Source organism: Lucilia sericata, unplaced genomic scaffold (assembly GCF_015586225.1).
Source record: "Lucilia sericata isolate MDLA Ls3-8-SP2 unplaced genomic scaffold, ASM1558622v1 Contig001139F_arrow, whole genome shotgun sequence".
NCBI lineage: Eukaryota > Metazoa > Arthropoda > Insecta > Diptera > Calliphoridae > Lucilia > Lucilia sericata.
This window is the reverse complement of record NW_023995110.1, coordinates 1-16,945: the sequence shown is the minus strand read 5'-3', so window position 1 is coordinate 16,945 and position 16,945 is coordinate 1. Positions and strand designations below refer to the sequence as shown.

Sequence of the window (16,945 nt, the reverse complement as noted above, 5' to 3'; positions counted from 1 at the left end):
AATTTCCGGTCAAGGATTTCTCCTAAGTAATTAACCTTGTCTGTTCTTGCTCAGGAAGCAGGGTTAAGTATACGTAGACATTTTTGTATTACTTAGGTTGAGCACAGCCTTAAACTGAGCTGGGACGATCACTATTCACAACTTCTGTAATATTACACAATTTTATATTTGTGACACATACATATATACAATCAGAAGGACTATAAGACGTAAATGTGGAAAATTGGTTTTATTTCCATAATCGGAATCAGCAGACGAAAATTAGTGAAAATTATTTACAAAGTTTTTTTTTTCATCGTTGTGTTATTAAACTTCCATTTGTCAAGTGAAAATTATTAACATTTTTTTTTGTATTTTTTTTTCTGTCACAATCAATATTAATCAAAATTATTTATTTTATGCAAAATACTTTTTTAACAACAACATACTGTAACGAACTTTTTTGTATTATTTGTTAATTTTTTTTTGTTAGACATAATATTAAAGCGTAAAAAACATGTTCAGTTTTTACGCATCAGAAAATTTTTAATGCATATTTAATTTTTGTTTTTTAATACCCACCGTTAAATAAGTAGTGGGTATTTTGATTTTGTCATTCCACTTGTAACAAATGTAAAATATTCGTGCTAGATCATTAATAATTTTTTCAACCCTGGTAGTAAATTCTGAAAGTGTTGATTCATAAAGATCTAGTTCCATATACACATATATGTATATAGGTCCGTCTTTCGAAATTCATATGTATGTGCATAAAAGTCCTATGATATACATCGAAATTTCTTTTAAAAGCTTATCATCCCTAAGAGGAGATGGCCAGTAAGACCACGCTGTAAATGTCTGTGAAACTAAAGTAGAACAATCCATGCTTTAAAATGCTAAATATAATGTTATTGTTTGTTTTAAATAGTCTGTTTTGTGTTAAAAACCTATTAATGTCTGTGCCCCGGTTCAACTTTTAGCCATCGTTGATTAAAAGCTGCTGATTTTCGTCCACTTAAGTTAACAGATATTTACATATTTTTTTTTTGAATAATCTCATGGGAAGCTCAGCAGTTTAGAAATTTTACTGGAATTTTAATTAAATTCAAGTGATTTAATAAATATTAAATACTAATTTTATTGCAAAACATACTGTTCATACCTGTATGATAATTTCCATTATAATACTAAGGAAAAATGTTTATATTTCCAGTTGTTGTCTCCGTTTATTTTATAAATACCGTACAGCATATACATTTCCCGTAGACTATGTCATCTATTATTTCTATTTTTTTATTTTCTCTTAAATGAATAAGCCGGGGAATGACAATAAATGTAGTACATTTATAAAGCCAAGAGGAAAATAGAAAAAATGGCAAGCAATAAAGAATAATATATACTATTTTTTGTTTGTTACAACTTCAACTTTCTCAAACTTTCATTCCCTACAACAACTTAATGGTTTTATACTCTACATTATATTAGGAGTTTGCTATAATGTTTGTAACGCGGAAAAAATGTAGTATAATCACCTTAAATTACATATCAGTCAACTTTTTTTTATTTATTTTTATTCAGAATCAGTTTGTTCATACCACCAACTTTAGTTAGTTATTGGCTTATAACTGAAAGTATCCCGAGGTTTTCATTTGTAGTTAGTAAGTTTATCCTAGTTAGTTAGTTAGTTAATTAGTTAGTTAGTTAGTTATTAGTTTGTTTTAGTTCGTTAGTTCTTTAGTAGTTAGTTAGTTAGTTCGTTATTCGTTCGTTAGTTCGTTCGTTCGTTCGTTCGTTAGTTATTTTCGTTAGTTCGTTCGTTAGTTCGTTTTCGTTCGTTGTTCGTTCGTTCGTTCGTTTCGTTTCGTTCGTTCGTTAGTTCGTTCGTTCGTTCGTTCGTTCGTTCGTTGTTCGTTTCGTTCGTTTCGTTCGTTCGTTCGTTGTTCGTTTTCGTTCGTTCGTTCGTTCGTTCGTTCGTTCGTTCGTTCGTTCGTTTCGTTCGTTCGTTCGTTCGTTCGTTCGTTTCGTTCGTTCGTTCGTTCGTTCGTTCGTTCGTTCGTTCTTTCGTTCGTTTTCGTTCGTTCGTTCGTTCGTTCGTTCGTTCGTTCGTTCGTTGTTCGTTCGTTCGTTCGTTCGTTCGTTCGTTCGTTCGTTCGTTCGTTCGTTCGTTGTTCGTTCGTTCGTTCGTTCGTTCGTTCGTTCGTTCGTTCGTTCGTTCGTTCGTTCGTTCGTTCGTTCGTTCGTTCGTTCGTTCGTTCGTTCGTTCGTTCGTTTCGTTCGTTCGTTCGTTCGTTCGTTGTTCGTTCGTTCGTTCCGTTCGTTCGTTCGTCGTTCGTTCTTCGTTCGTTCGTTCGTATCGTTCGTTCGTTCGTTCGTTCGTTCGTTCGTTCGTTCGTTCGTTCGTTCGTTCGTTCGTCGTTCCTTTCGTTCGTTCGTTCGTGTCGTTCGTTCGTTCGTTCGTTCGTTCGTTCGTTCGTTTCGTTCGTTCGTTTCGTTCGTTTCGTTTCGTTCGTTCGTTCGTTCGTTCGTTCGTTCGTTCGTTCGTTTCGTTCGTTCGTTCGTTCGTTCGTTCGTTCGTTCGTTCGTTCGTTCGTTCGTTCTTCTCGTTCGTTCGTTCGTTCGTTCGTTCGTGTTCGTTAGTTCGTTCGTTGTTCGTTCGTTCGTTCGTTCGTTCGTTCGTTCGTTCGTTCGTTCGTTCGTTCGTTCGTTCGTTCGTTCGTTCGTTCGTTCGTTCGTTCGTTCGTTCGTTCTTCGTTCGTTCGTTCGTTTCGTTCGTTCGTTTTTTTTTTTTTCGTTCGTTCGTTCGTTCTTAGTTCGTTCGTTCGTTCGTTCGTTCGTTCGTTCGTTCGTTCTCGTTCGTTCGTTCGTTTTCGTTCGTTCGTTCGTTCGTTCGTTCGTTCGTTCGTTTCGTTCGTTCGTTTCGTTTCGTTCGTTCGTTTCGTTCGTTCGTTCGTTCGTTCGTTCTTCGTTCGTTCGTTTTCGTTCGTTTTTTTTCGTTCGTTCGTTCGTTCGTTTCGTTCGTTCGTTCGTTCGTTCGTTCGTTCGTTCGTTCGTTCGTTCGTTCGTTCGTTCGTTCGTTCTTTGTTCTTCGTTCGTTCGTTCGTTCGTTCGTCTCGTTCGTTCGTTCGTTCGTTCGTTCGTTCGTTCGTTAGTTCGTTCGTTCTTTCGTTCGTTCGTTCGTTCGTTCGTTCGTTAGTTCGTTAGTTCGTTCGTTAGTTAGTTAGTTTATTAGTTCGTTCGTTAGTTTAGTTAGTTAGTTTAGTTAGTTAGTTCGTTCGTTCGTTGTTCGTTCGTTAGTTAGTTAGTTTATTGTTAGTTCGTTCGTTAGTTAGTTGTTAGTTCGTTCGTTTAGTTCGTTCGTTCGTTCGTTCGTTCGTTTCGTTCGTTCGTTAGTCGTTCGTTCGTTCGTTCGTTCGTTCGTTCGTTCGTTCGTTAGTTAGTTAGCCCCCTGCTTTTATTAACGACCCCTGTACGTATACGTGTTAATGATTTATGGATATTACAAATATCAAGTATACGCCTAATTTAGATAAACACCGGAAATGTTTTTATAACACGTAAAAAACGATCTGAGGCAAAGCTACAATTTTGCCTCTGAGAGTAAATTAAAATTCCTCTCGCATGTAGGTTCATTTGGTCGAGTATGTCCGATTTACATTTCTTGCATGTTTCCTTTTGTATTCTTATAATTATTAGCGTGTTTCCTTCTTTAAGTACAATAATAATAATAAATATGAATCTAAAGGAAAAAATCTTCACCAACAAATCCTAAAGTTAACTGAGGAGAATTATTATCATGTTTTTTTTCGACCATAAATAAAAAACCAAAGATGTAGGAACAGGAATTAAAGCCAAATAAAGAAAATAATAAAACAAAGGTTACATCTTAATTAAAGGAACAATTTAAATATTATGTACAATTCAGTCATTGTTCTTGTTATATTTCTTATTGTCCGTACAACTGAAGTCAGCTTCTCTGTCTATTTGGTCTGCAGTTAGTCCCTTAACTCCATCAAATTTTATTGGGTTTAGGTGTGTTTGGATTTAGCTGTAGCTACCTAGAAAGTGAGGACACATTTAAAAACATTTTAAATGTGTTTTGCTTTTACAATTAAAAAAATTTACATAAATATATAAAATAAGTCTAGGGGTTTTTAATCGTTTTTAAAGCAGAAATGGAAAGGTTTGTACACTTTCATTTGAGTTATAAAATCATTGTTATTGTGTAAACTGATTTGGTTTAACTTTGGCTACATTATTTTAACCAATTTGGTATTAATTGTCTGATAACAAATGTTTGGTAGGGTCCTCCTCCTCATAAAAGCAGACAGACTGATAGACGGACAGACAGACAGACAGACAGACAGACAGACAGACAGACAGACAGACAGACAGACATATAAATGGTCTTGGCTAGATGTTTTTAGAATCTAATACGGACCTAGAATATACTGTCTATTATTCTATGATATGATTTGATTAAAGAAATTAATTACTTTTTCAAATCGTCTTAGCAATGTCTAAAGGGATTGGTATACAAAACCTTAGTCTACATACGTACATATATGTATGTATGTAGATCGACCTTCCAAAATTCACATGTAGTGATGAGGGTTAAATAAGATTCAGTATATCAAAAAATAACACTCCTACTTGTTTGTATTTAGTTGCATTAAATATTTATTTATTTGTCTTTTTCCACTCAATGACTGCTTTGAACTACTATTTACTCTAATTAAAGGTTCAATATCAATAAACAGTCAAATTAATACAAAATACTCTCAATGTCACACACAATATTTGCGGTATGAGTATCACAAAGAATTTAATTTAAATTTTAAAAGTAACAAAATTTCTTAAGAAATGAATTTGAAATACTAAAGGTCTGAATTGAAAAGTTTTTGTAGCATTACATTCTTTATATTGTAATTGCTATTGCTGATGCTATAAAAAAGGGGTCGCATTTCATTGTCTGCTGTCATTGACTTGTCTTAAGTTTATTTTATTTAACTTTACAGCCAGCACTTACAGCAGCAATTTAAAATGTAACAAAAATCAACAACAACAAGAATTTCTAATTGTTATGAGTGGGTTTTTGGTTAATAAATGATGATTATGTTGATGATGCTGACGACGTTGAAAGTACTGGAAAGATTCTTGGTTGACAGGTTTAAATGTTTACTAGGGTGTGGTAATTTTTATTTTCAACGTTTCATTTTCAGGTTTTTGTTTTCGGTTCAAAACTACACTCAGCATAATAACAAAGATTACACAATTTTCATTGTTTTTCTTCATTTGTTATGTTTTTTTTTTTCGAAAGAAAAAACCAAATAAAAACATTTTTTTACCAAACTAATGAAAAAATGGGGTTTAAAATGTTAAACTTTTTATGGACAAAAGGCCAAGATACAAGTAATAAGCCAGATCAAATCTAACTGTAGAGTGGAAAAAAAACGGCGAAAATAAACTTGTGAAAAGCAGTAAAAAAATGCAGATGTTGACATATATACAAGACCTTTTGACAAATTATAAGCCGATAGTAATAAATTTAGTTACAACAACTAACATCCATACCATATTAGCGTTAAAATTTGACATAAACCAGTTCTATAGGAACCAACATCTTCTTGTAAAATTTTATGAGAATCGTTGTATGTGTTTGTTTGTGGTTTTATTTAAAGTCTATAAATAGCAAAACAGATGGACCGATTTTCCTGAAATTTTCTCCGTACCTCTTCCTACAGTATGGAAGGAACTGAAAGCAATATTTTGTTTTGCAATTTTAAATGGGGCAAGGTACACGCCCATATACAGAATGCTAGAAAACTTAAATTTGGCTCAGATAACTTTGACATCTACATAGTTAGTTAGTTAGTTTGAAAGGAGGATGTATATACATCAAATCCGAAGAAATACACCTAGGCCTCTATCGGGCCTGTTGTGCGCTCCTTAACCAGTGCCTCAGGTGGGAATCGAACCCACCACCTCCGGTCTACCAGACTAGAACACTAACCTACCGGAGGCCACATCTACATAACTATTTTAAGAAAAAAATGGGCGGTCTAACAGTAGCGGGCGTGGCATCCTCCATATTATTCAAATACTAAAATGCTTAAATCCAGGAAATTATAACAGCTAGAGTTCGCAAATTTTGTCCAGTCAACTTTGATACCTCACCGGGGCATGTTTCCTTGATGAAGACCCAATCTTGGGTGTATTACAATCCCGGGGTATAGAGGTGCTACCACATAATCTGGTACAACGGGTGGCCAGTTGCCTGCAGGACTTGTTCTGGCTGCTCAGTTGGTTGCGGTTCCTTCGGGATCCACGTAGAGTGATGCAAGGTGAAATCTATATTTCGGGATAAGTTCGGTGCTGTTGCCGAATGACAACAGATATCCAACATAGGGGATACAGTGGGACTAAGCGTTGGATATGGGTTGGTGTTAAATATATATGATACAGGATGAATATAGAGGTATACGGATCTCATCTGCCCGTATACCTAGTATGAGTCTGTCGTATGTTGTTCTCTTATGAGTGTGTCGGATATATGAGAAGTGTGCAGGGTTGAACGGTGATGGATGAAAAAAAACTCTGTTCATACCAGATTTACCACACTGTGGTTACTCATAGAGACTATGAGTAAGAGCAAACTCTCGGCTTATTTGATGGATTCATACTTCGGTCTACCGGTAACATCTCTAGGTGCTGTTGCCGACTCAACAGAGACTATTCCATCTGCGTGCTTGTAAACGGAAGTGATGTTTTTGCATCTCGGAAGTTAAGCAACGGCGCAGCAATGGTCTGAGATTAGATAGCTCAAGTATTTGAGCAAAGTGCACGTATACTGGACCGGACATTCCATATACGTAAATTGCCACCTGCGTGTAAGATACACGTGGTGAGTCGTCTCATAAGCTCAACCGGTGGTTGAAAAAGACCACCGTGAATCAGGCTAACACGGCAGGTGTTCACGTCAAGCAGTCGACATTGATTGTGAACTTTGATATAGATAAGTATTTTGGAAAAAAACAAGCAGACTACCATTAGTGGGTGTGGCATCTGGGAAATTATAAAAGCTACACTGACCAAATTAGGCGGTCTAGAAGCTAGTAAGTGGGCGTGGCATCTCTCATATTAATCAAATACAAAAGTTATTATATCGGGGAAACTATAACAGCAATAGTCCTCAAATTTTGCAAGGTTAACTTTGACATTAATATAAACAGTTAAAGGAAAAATGGGCGAACTATTAATTGTGGGCGTGGTATCATTCATATAAATACTAAAATGCATATATCTGGGATACTATATCAGCTAGAGTCACCAATTTTGTTTCTGAACTTTTTTTCTAATATTAAATTTTTAAGTTTTAATGCAAAAATTGAAGCCCAAAGTTCTGTCTGCCAAAAAAAGGTTTTAAACAAGTAAGAAATTATAGTCGGGCGAGGCCGACCATATAATACCCTACACCTTTGACAAAAATATAATGTGATTTAGTTGCCATAATAAAGCATTTAAGTTGAATTGTACCTTACCTTAGATATACATACTTACGCCGTTTATTGTTGAATAAAATTGTGGACGTTTAAGTGAAATTTTGATGGGGGCTTTTCATAGGGGCTAGGGTTATATGAGAATAGTCTTGTATACAACTTGGTTTTTGCAGCTTTTTGTCGAGATATGAGTATATTAAACATAATTATGAACCTAAAAGCCCTATTCGACGGGTTCAGTTGTATGGGGGCTAGGTGAAATAATGTACCGATGTAAACCATTTTCAATAGGATTCGTCTACGGTACCATAAAAGATCATGTGCCAAATTTCATTGAATTATCTCCAAAATTGCGACCTGTAGTTTGATTACAAGTTTTAAAAGCCCTATTCGGTGGTACAGTTGTATGGGGGCTAGGTGAAATAATGGACCGATGTTAACCATTTTCAATAGGCTTCGTCTACGATACCATAAAAGATCATGTACCGAATTTCATTTAATTATCTCCAAATTTGCGACCTGTAGTTTGATTACAAGGATTACAAGCCCTATTGGGGGGTTCAGTTGAAATAATGAAATAATGGACCGATCTTAACCATTTTCAATAAGCTTCGTCCCTGGGACAATAGAAGATCATGTACCAAATTTCATTGAATTATCATCAAAATTGCGACCTGTAGTTTGATTACAAGGTTTACATGGACGGACGGACAGACGGACGGACAGACGGACGGACATAGCTAAATCGACTCAGAAAATTATTCTGAGCCGATTGGTATACTTTAAGATGGGTGTAGGACCAATATTATTGTGCGTTACAAACATCAGCACAAACCCAATATACCCTCCCCACTAAAGTGGTGTAGGGTATAAAAATTCCAATCTAATCAAAAGTTATAGATTTTTGACCTCCATTTCATAAAATGATTCACTGTACGTCCCTCAATTATTCTTAAGGGAGATTGTATTTAAAATTTTTTTTTTTTTTTTTTTCAAATGTTTGTAGAAGAAAGAAGTTTTATTTACTTTTTCTAAAGTTTAGATCTTTCTGTAATTTTGCTTTGTAATGAAAAACTCATTAATTTTTCTTTTGTAGCTTCAATTATAACCAGAACAGTGGTAACAGTGACACAAGATTTATTTTAACATTTTAAAAATTTATTGGTTATTTAGTTAAGGCGAAATGCTAGATGTTCCTTAGCTGGAATTTATAAAAAAATATTCAAAAAATGCTATTGAATTATTTGACAAAGCATTTGAAATTTAAAATAAATGTTTTTTTTTATCACATCACTCCACTGTAGCATGTAGTTAATGGTTTGTTTTATACCCAAAAGATTTTAAAACAAACCACAAAAGGTCCAACTCAATAAAACAAAAGTCAATATGAAGAAAAGGAGTAAAAAAAAGGATATCTAAAGCCACAAAATTAGTTGTTTTTAGGATTTTACATTAAAGAATATTTCGACAATTGTGTGTTTATGTATAAGTGTTTAAATATTTGGTTATTGCTGGTATTTGTGCAAAATAACTTAGATGAGTTACATGATTTGCAATTAATCAAAAACAGAAAATGAAAAAGGAAACAAATAATAATGATTCCCTTCAGAAACTAAGTATTCACTTCTATGAATGGTGTTTTATATTCTTGTTATTGATGATTTTCTTTATTCCTTTTCATTGTCAATGAAATATTTCAAACTTTATGGAAATGTTTATACCCTATACCATTATTAGAGGAGAAGATGTTGTGCGCTGGTGGTGATGTTTGAAGCGCATACAAATATTGGTCCTTCGCTTTAACAAAGCTTACATATCTGAGTTGAGTAGGTTATCATTGGTCTATGGCTTCTTCAGATTTATCGTTTGAAGACTATAATAACGAAAATGACAAAATCTCGCTATTAAATTTCAAATGTCTATAAGTAAATTTATCTCTCTGTCATCTTAGTGTTTTAAGATGAATGTATTTTCCAGTACAATTCAATTTAAAGTTTTAAATATAAATTGTTTTATCGCCATTTCATCACTTCTATTTATCTTTCCAATTTGATTCATTGTTGATTTTTGATTTTACCACCCAAGTTTTTTTTTCTGTCTGTTTTGACTATTTTGAAAAATGACTTACCGTTAAAAATTCCATTACTTGATTGGCATTACATTCGTTTTTAAAAACTGCAAACATATGGTGATTATCATTATCATCATTATTCTTTTGAGTATTTTTCGTACTTCTTATTATTGTTATTGTTTTATAAATTGCTGTTTATTTTCTCGTCTATATAAATATCGATATCTGCTGCTGGATCTGTAAAGATATTAAGAACACACAAGAAGATGTACAAAAATGTTAAGTTGTGATAAAAAATCAAGCGTAAGTAAACATGAATGAACAGGTAATTTATAGATACATATAAGAAAACTTATTTTCTTTTTTTCTCTTTTTTGGAAAAGTTTATGTTGAAAGGAAAATAATAATAATGGCAAGTAAACAACAACCATTTTTTATTTCTTCTTAACAAATAAGTCGGAAAATTTATAGGATATTGTATATAAAGTATGAGTATACAGTCTACGTTGTCATTGTAATTTCTGATATTTAATTTTTCTTCGACTTGTGGTTTTACTTCTCTTTAACGACATTTAAATTTATGTGAATATAATGTACCATTAAATTGTACATAATATGTACTCTTCGAATGGTTATTAATGCCTTAAAGTAAGTAAGTATTCATAGTAAGCATACATATTCATGGATGTCGAACAGGATGTACTTTACAGGATATCCCCAAGGTAAATTTTAGTTGTGTGCTTAATATTGGATTGTACTTTCGTATTTATTGTAGATCAATTTATTGTGAAATTTTATTGAATACTCTAGATTTACATACAAATGTATATTGAATGTAAAAACAAGTTAGAGTGCTATATTCGGCTATAACAAATCTTAAATACCCTCCACCAGCAGGCTACTTTTTATTAAAATCCATTTAACTATCTAATTTTTAGATAACTTGGAAAAATTTTTGTTTCCCTATTGAGAGTACTAACATTTATATGTCAAACTAATTTTAATTAGGTCTAGAAAAATTTATATTAATAGGCCAGTTGGAAAACATTTTAATAGAATGATTTATCTAACACAGAATATACTCATTTTGAATTTTATCCGAATATAATCATTTAATAATGAATTAAGTGGTATTAAGTGATTTTCAGAAGTATATCTTATATGGGAGCTAAGACAACTTATGGACCGATTCGGGAAAAAAGTGGTAAAATGATTTATATGTACACAAAACATATTCAAGTCGAATTTAATCCTTATAGTTTTAGAATTTAATGAAATATATGCGTTTAAGTGATTTTCGAAAGTGGACCTAGGGGAGCTATGACCAATTATGTATATATACGGAAACATATTTGTGTCGAATTTTATCAAGATAGCTTTACTTGACAATGAAATATGTGCTTTTAAGTGATTTTCGGAAGTGGGCCTTATATGGGAGCTATGACCAATAATGGACCGATCCGTAAAAAAAACTTTGTAGAATGATTTGTATGTATGTATATAAAACATATTTGTGTTCAATTTTTACTCAATAGCTTTATAATTCAATGAAATATATGCGTTTAAGTGATTTTCGGAAGTGGACCTTATATTGGAGCAATTATGAGCCTATGGGGAAAAAATTTCGTAGAGTGATTTATATTTAAACATATTTGTGTTGAATTGTATCAAGATAGCTTTATTTGACAATGAAATATGAGCTTTTAAATGATTTTCGGAAGTGGACCTTATATGGGAGCTATGACCAATAATGGACCGACTGAGATCTATGTTAATAGTATGATTCTGTTCATATTATATTTGCATGTACAAAATTTTGTGTTGATACCGATATATTTCAGGGAGTTATTAACGATAAACAAATTTCCGGGAATATATACCTTTGTATGGGGGCTATGGGAAATATTGGAACTATTTGATATATTGTAAAGATGTTGAACACAATTGATCACTTGTGACAAAATTCATCGAAATAGCTTTGGTAGTTTCAGAGAAAACTTCAAAAGTATTAGGAAAAAACGTATTTTTTTTCGAGGTAGTCTGAAATTTTTACTCATAACTTTTTGCTGATTTTCAACACCAAACTGCTTAGGATAATAATAAATATTTTGGGTGAATTTGGTTGATTTCCTTTGCTTAGTTTTAAAGTGCACGTGTTTTACACTGACAGACAGACGGACAGACAGACATAGCTAAATCGACTCAGAATTTCATAAGAACCCAGAATATATATATACTTTGTTGGGTCTTAGATGAATATTTCTTGGTGTTACACACGGAACGACAAACTTATATATACCTTCTATCACCACTGATGATGGTGGAGGGTATAAAAAAATAAATTTCCTGTTACCTTTAAGTATCTTTTGCTAAAATTATACATTTAAAAATATTAAAAGAAAATCAACGAAATGACTTGTTAGTAAGAATTTATCACTCTATTGAAATGTTAAGAATTTGTTCCATCATGTCCCTTAAAAATGTCTCGTCTGAAAATCACTAATGTCGCTATATGACACCATCAAAAGGCGGCTGAATATAGCACTATAACTTGTTATGTTTTGCAATTACAAAGATGTAAAGAAATGTGAAAACATTTAACAATTTTCTTGTTACTAACACAATTTGTCGAAAAAAACCCCTCTTATTAATCAGGATCTGTCTGGCTGTCTTTGATGAATAATATAATTTCAGACGTTTATTATGATAATTACTTATGACACAATATTTAAAGATGAGTTTGAGAGTTGCGTGTGTAATTATTATTTTTAGACGTTAGAAATTTGGCAGCTAACGTATGTCATTCTTTTCTCATATGACAATAACTGTTTTATTTGCAATTCCTTAATATTTAAGACTTTCGTACCTTAATGCTAATAAATATGTATTTACATTCATACATCTTCACACTTTTTTCACATTTTAAGTCAACAATTCTTATTTGACTTTCATATTATTATTGTTGTCGTCGTCATTGTTGTTATTGTTAATATTGTTCATTTTGTTGACGCCGTTATTGTTGTTTTCCTTTCAAATAAACATTTATCAATTATCGCATTTTCAATGTACATACATATATTATTAATGTTTGCTTGACTGTATATGTATTTGTATCTGTGAATTTATGTATATTTACACACATCTGTACATAAATTATAATCATGATTATCACCATTTCCACCATTGTCTTTAAGAGCTTTAACGAATTTATGTGACAAATTTTCCAAAATTTAATTAGCATTTCAGTTAAAAGCAATAACATTTATCAATGGTTGTGTTGATGTAAGTAAGTGTGTGTAAGTAAATGTGCAAGGACATACCTATACATATACATACATATAAACATTTTAAGTTATGCCAGACTTGTAGTAAGTATATATTACTGATATGTTTTAAATTTTTAGATTGAAACATAAGTAAGCATCTGGTATTTTGCATAAAATATGTTGATAATATCAGTTGAGAATTACAATTTTCTCATTGTTGCTTAAAGTTAAAAAGGAATAAATTATGATTTTTTATTTTTAAATTTCTATATGTTTTTTAACCTTAAAGTAATAATAAATATAACAATTTCAACTTAATAGTTGTCTGTTTTCTGTAAAAATATTTTGAGTATACTTAATGTTAATTAAAATAAATAATAACACTCATACGCCTAAGAACTATTAACTTCTTATGCTAATCGGTTAATTTTTGGATCCTGGTAAAAAGTAATTTTTTACTTGCAAATCAAATGAAAAAACTTTAACAACTTAAGGAAATAAATATTTCCTTGAACAAAATATTAAACAAAGGAAAATTTTGAAATTATTAAAAAAATATGTTTTGGAAAGATAAAAAAAGAAACATATGTCATCATCATTTACAAATTTTAAAAACAATTTTAAATATATTCATAAACTCTGTCTGTTGCTTTGGATTTTTTTACTATTATTTTTAAAATTTATTATTGAGGTTAAATTGTGTCTATTTGTTGCCACAGCAACAATGTCTAGTATGAAATTCTTATGAAATAAAATAAATATTTTTCTTTGTTATTTCTTTTGAAATAAATATTTTTTTTATATATTTATATTTTTTATTATTACATGAGGTTTTATAAATATTTTATAAATTTCATATATAAATTGAGTAAAAAATCAAAATATTTTTTATTTTAGTTAAGGGAAAGACACAAACAGTCATAACTTTTGGTGCTAAATCGGAGTTGGTAAATCCGACTGCTATAAACTATAGACTATTCTATAGTCTAGTCTAGGTTGGTCTAGTTTATATATCTAGTCTATAGTCTAGTCTAGTCTAGTCCAGTTAGTCTAGTCTAGTCTAGTCTAGTAGTCTAGTCTAGTCTAGTCTAGTCTAGTCTAGTCTAGTCTGTCTAGTCTGTCTTGTCTAGTCTAGTCTAGTCTAGTCTAGTCTAGTCTAGTCTAGTCTAGTCTAGTCAAGTCTAGTCTAGTCTATAGTCTATAGTCTATAGTCTATCGTTGTCTATAGTCTATAGTCTATAGTCTATAGTCTATAGTCTATAGCTATAGTCTAGTCTATAGTCTAGTCTATAGTCTAGTCTATAGTCTAGTCTATAGTCTAGTCTATAGTCTAGTCTATAGTCTAGTCTATAGTCTAGTCTATAGTCTAGTCTATAGTCTAGTCTATAGTCTAGTCTAGTCTATAGTCTAGTCTATAGTCTAGTCTATAGTCTAGTCTATAGTCTAGTCTATAGTCTAGTCTATAGTCTAGTCTAGTCTAGTCTATAGTCTAGTCTATAGTCTAGTCTATAGTCTAGTCTATAGTCTAGTCTATAGTCTAGTCTATAGTCTAGTCTATAGTCTAGTCTATAGTCTAGTCTATAGTCTAGTCTATAGTCTAGTCTATAGTCTAGTCTATAGTCTAGTCTATAGTCTAGTCTATAGTCTAGTATAGTCTAGTCTATAGTCTAGTCTATAGTCCAGTATATAGTCTAGTCTATAGTCTAGTCTATAGTCTAGTCTATAGTCTATTGTCTATAGTCTAGTCTATAGTAGTCTATAGTCTATAGTCTATAGTCTATAGTCTATAGTCTATAGTCTAGTCTATAGTCTAGTCTATAGTCTAGTCTATAGTCTAGTCTATAGTCTAGTCTATAGTCTAGTCTATAGTCTAGTCTATAGTCTAGTCTATAGTCTAGTCTATAGTCTAGTCTATAGTCTAGTCTAGTCTATAGTCTAGTCTATAGTCTAGTCTATAGTCTAGTCTATAGTCTAGTCTATAGTCTAGTCTATAGTCTAGTCTAGTCTAGTCTATAGTCTAGTCTATAGTCTAGTCTATAGTCTAGTCTAGTCTAGTCTATAGTCTAGTCTATAGTCTAGTCTATAGTCTAGTCTATAGTCTAGTCTATAGTCTAGTCTATAGTCTAGTCTATAGTCTAGTCTATAGTCTAGTCTATAGTCTAGTCTATAGTCTAGTCTATAGTCTAGTCTATAGTCTAGTCTAGTCTAGTATATAGTCTAGTCTATAGTCCAGTATATAGTCTAGTCTATAGTCTAGTCTATAGTCTAGTCTATAGTCTATTGTCTATAGTCTAGTCTATAGTGTAGTCTATAGTCTATTGTCTATAGTCTAGTCTATAGTGTAGTCTATAGTCTATTGTCTTAGTCTATCTATAGTCTAGTCTATAGTCTAGTCTATAGTCTAGTCTATAGTCTAGTCTATAGTCTGGTCTATAGTCTAGTCTATAGTCTAGTCTATAGTCTAGTCTATAGTCTAGTCTATAGTCTAGTCTATAGTCTAGTCTATAGTCTAGTCTATAGTCTAGTCTATAGTCTAGTCTATAGTCTAGTCTATAGTCTAGTCTATAGTCTAGTCTATAGTCTAGTCTATAGTCTAGTCCTATAGTCTAGTCTATAGTCTAGTCTATAGTCTAGTCTATAGTCTAGTCTATAGTCTAGTCTATAGTCTAGTCTATAGTCTAGTCTATAGTCTAGTCCTATAGTCTAGTCTATAGTCTAGTCTATAGTCTAGTCTATAGTCTCGTCTATAGTCTAGTCTATAGTCTAGTCTATAGTCTAGTCTAGAGTCTAGTCTATAGGTCTAGGTCTATATGTCTATTATAGTCTATAGCTAGTCTATAGTCTAGTCTATAGTCTAGTCTATAGTCTAGGTCTATAGTCTAGTCTATAGTCTAGTCTATAGTCTAGTCCTATAGTCTAGTCTATAGTCCTAGTCCTATAGTCTAGTCTATAGTGCTAGCTCTATAGTCTAGTCTATAGTCTAGTCTATAGTTCAGTCTATAGTCTAGTCTATAGTCTAGCATATAGGTCTAGTCTATAGTTCTAGTCCTATAGTCTAGTCTATAGTCTCGTCTATAGTCTAGTCTATAGTCTAGTCTATAGTCCTAGTCCTATGTCTAGTCTCTAGTCTAGTAGTCTAGTCTATAGTCTAGTCTATAGTCTAGTCTATAGTCTAGTCTATAGTCTAGTCTATAGTCTAGTCTATAGTCTAGTCTATAGTCTAGTCTATAGTCTAGTCTCTAGTCTAGTCTATAGTCTAGTCTATAGTCTAGTCTATAGTCTAGTCTATAGTCTAGTCTATAGTCTAGTCTATAGTCTAGTCTATAGTCTAGTCTATAGTCTAGTCTATAGTCTAGTCTATAGTCTAGTCTATAGTCTAGTCTATAGTCTAGTCTATAGTCTAGTCTATAGTGTCTATAGTAGCTATAGTCTAGTCTATAGTCTAGTCTATAGTCTAGTCTATTCTAGTCTATAGTCTAGTCTATAGTCTAGTCTATAGTCTAGTCTATAGTCTAGTCTATAGTAGTCTATAGTCTAGTCTATAGTCTAGTCTATAGTCTAGTCTATAGTCTAGTCTATAGTCTAGTCTATAGTCTAGTCTATAGTCTAGTCTATAGTCTAGTCTATAGTCTCTATAGTCTAGTCTATAGTCTAGTCTATAGTCTAGTCTATATCTAGTCTATAGTCTAGTCTATAGTAGTCTATAGTCTAGTCTATAGTCTAGTCTATAGTCTAGTCTATAGTCTAATCTATAGTCTAGTCTATAGTCTAGTCTATAGTCTAGTCTATAGTCTAGTCTATAGTCTAGTCTATAGTCTAGTCTATAGTCTAGTCTATAGTCTAGTCTAGTCTCTATAGTCTAGTCTATAGTCTAGTCTATAGTCTAGTCTATAGTCTAGTCTATAGTCTAGTCTATAGTCTAGTCTATAGTCTAGTCTATAGTCTAGTCTATAGTCTAGTCTATAGTCTAGTCTATAGTCTAGTCTATAGTCTAGTCTATAGTCTAGTCTATAGTCTAGTCTATAGTCTAGTCTATAGTCTAGTCTATAGTCTAGTCTATAGTCTAGTCTATAGTCTAGTCTATAGTCTAGTCTATAGTCTAGTCTATAGTCTAGTCTATAGTCTAGTCTATA

General features: G+C 32.3%; 1 protein-coding gene across 1 annotated transcript in view; it reads right to left on the bottom strand.

The window, feature by feature from the left end:
* LOC119610208 (hemicentin-1) overlaps positions 1-9,711 on the bottom strand; it is an 89,362-nt gene extending 79,651 nt beyond the window's left edge. Inside the window, exon 1 of the mRNA XM_037965336.1 lies at positions 9,604-9,711. The gene's annotated coding sequence lies outside the window, so the exon portion shown is untranslated. The remainder of the gene's footprint in view (positions 1-9,603) is intronic.
* Between the last annotated feature and the right edge of the window lie 7,234 nt (positions 9,712-16,945).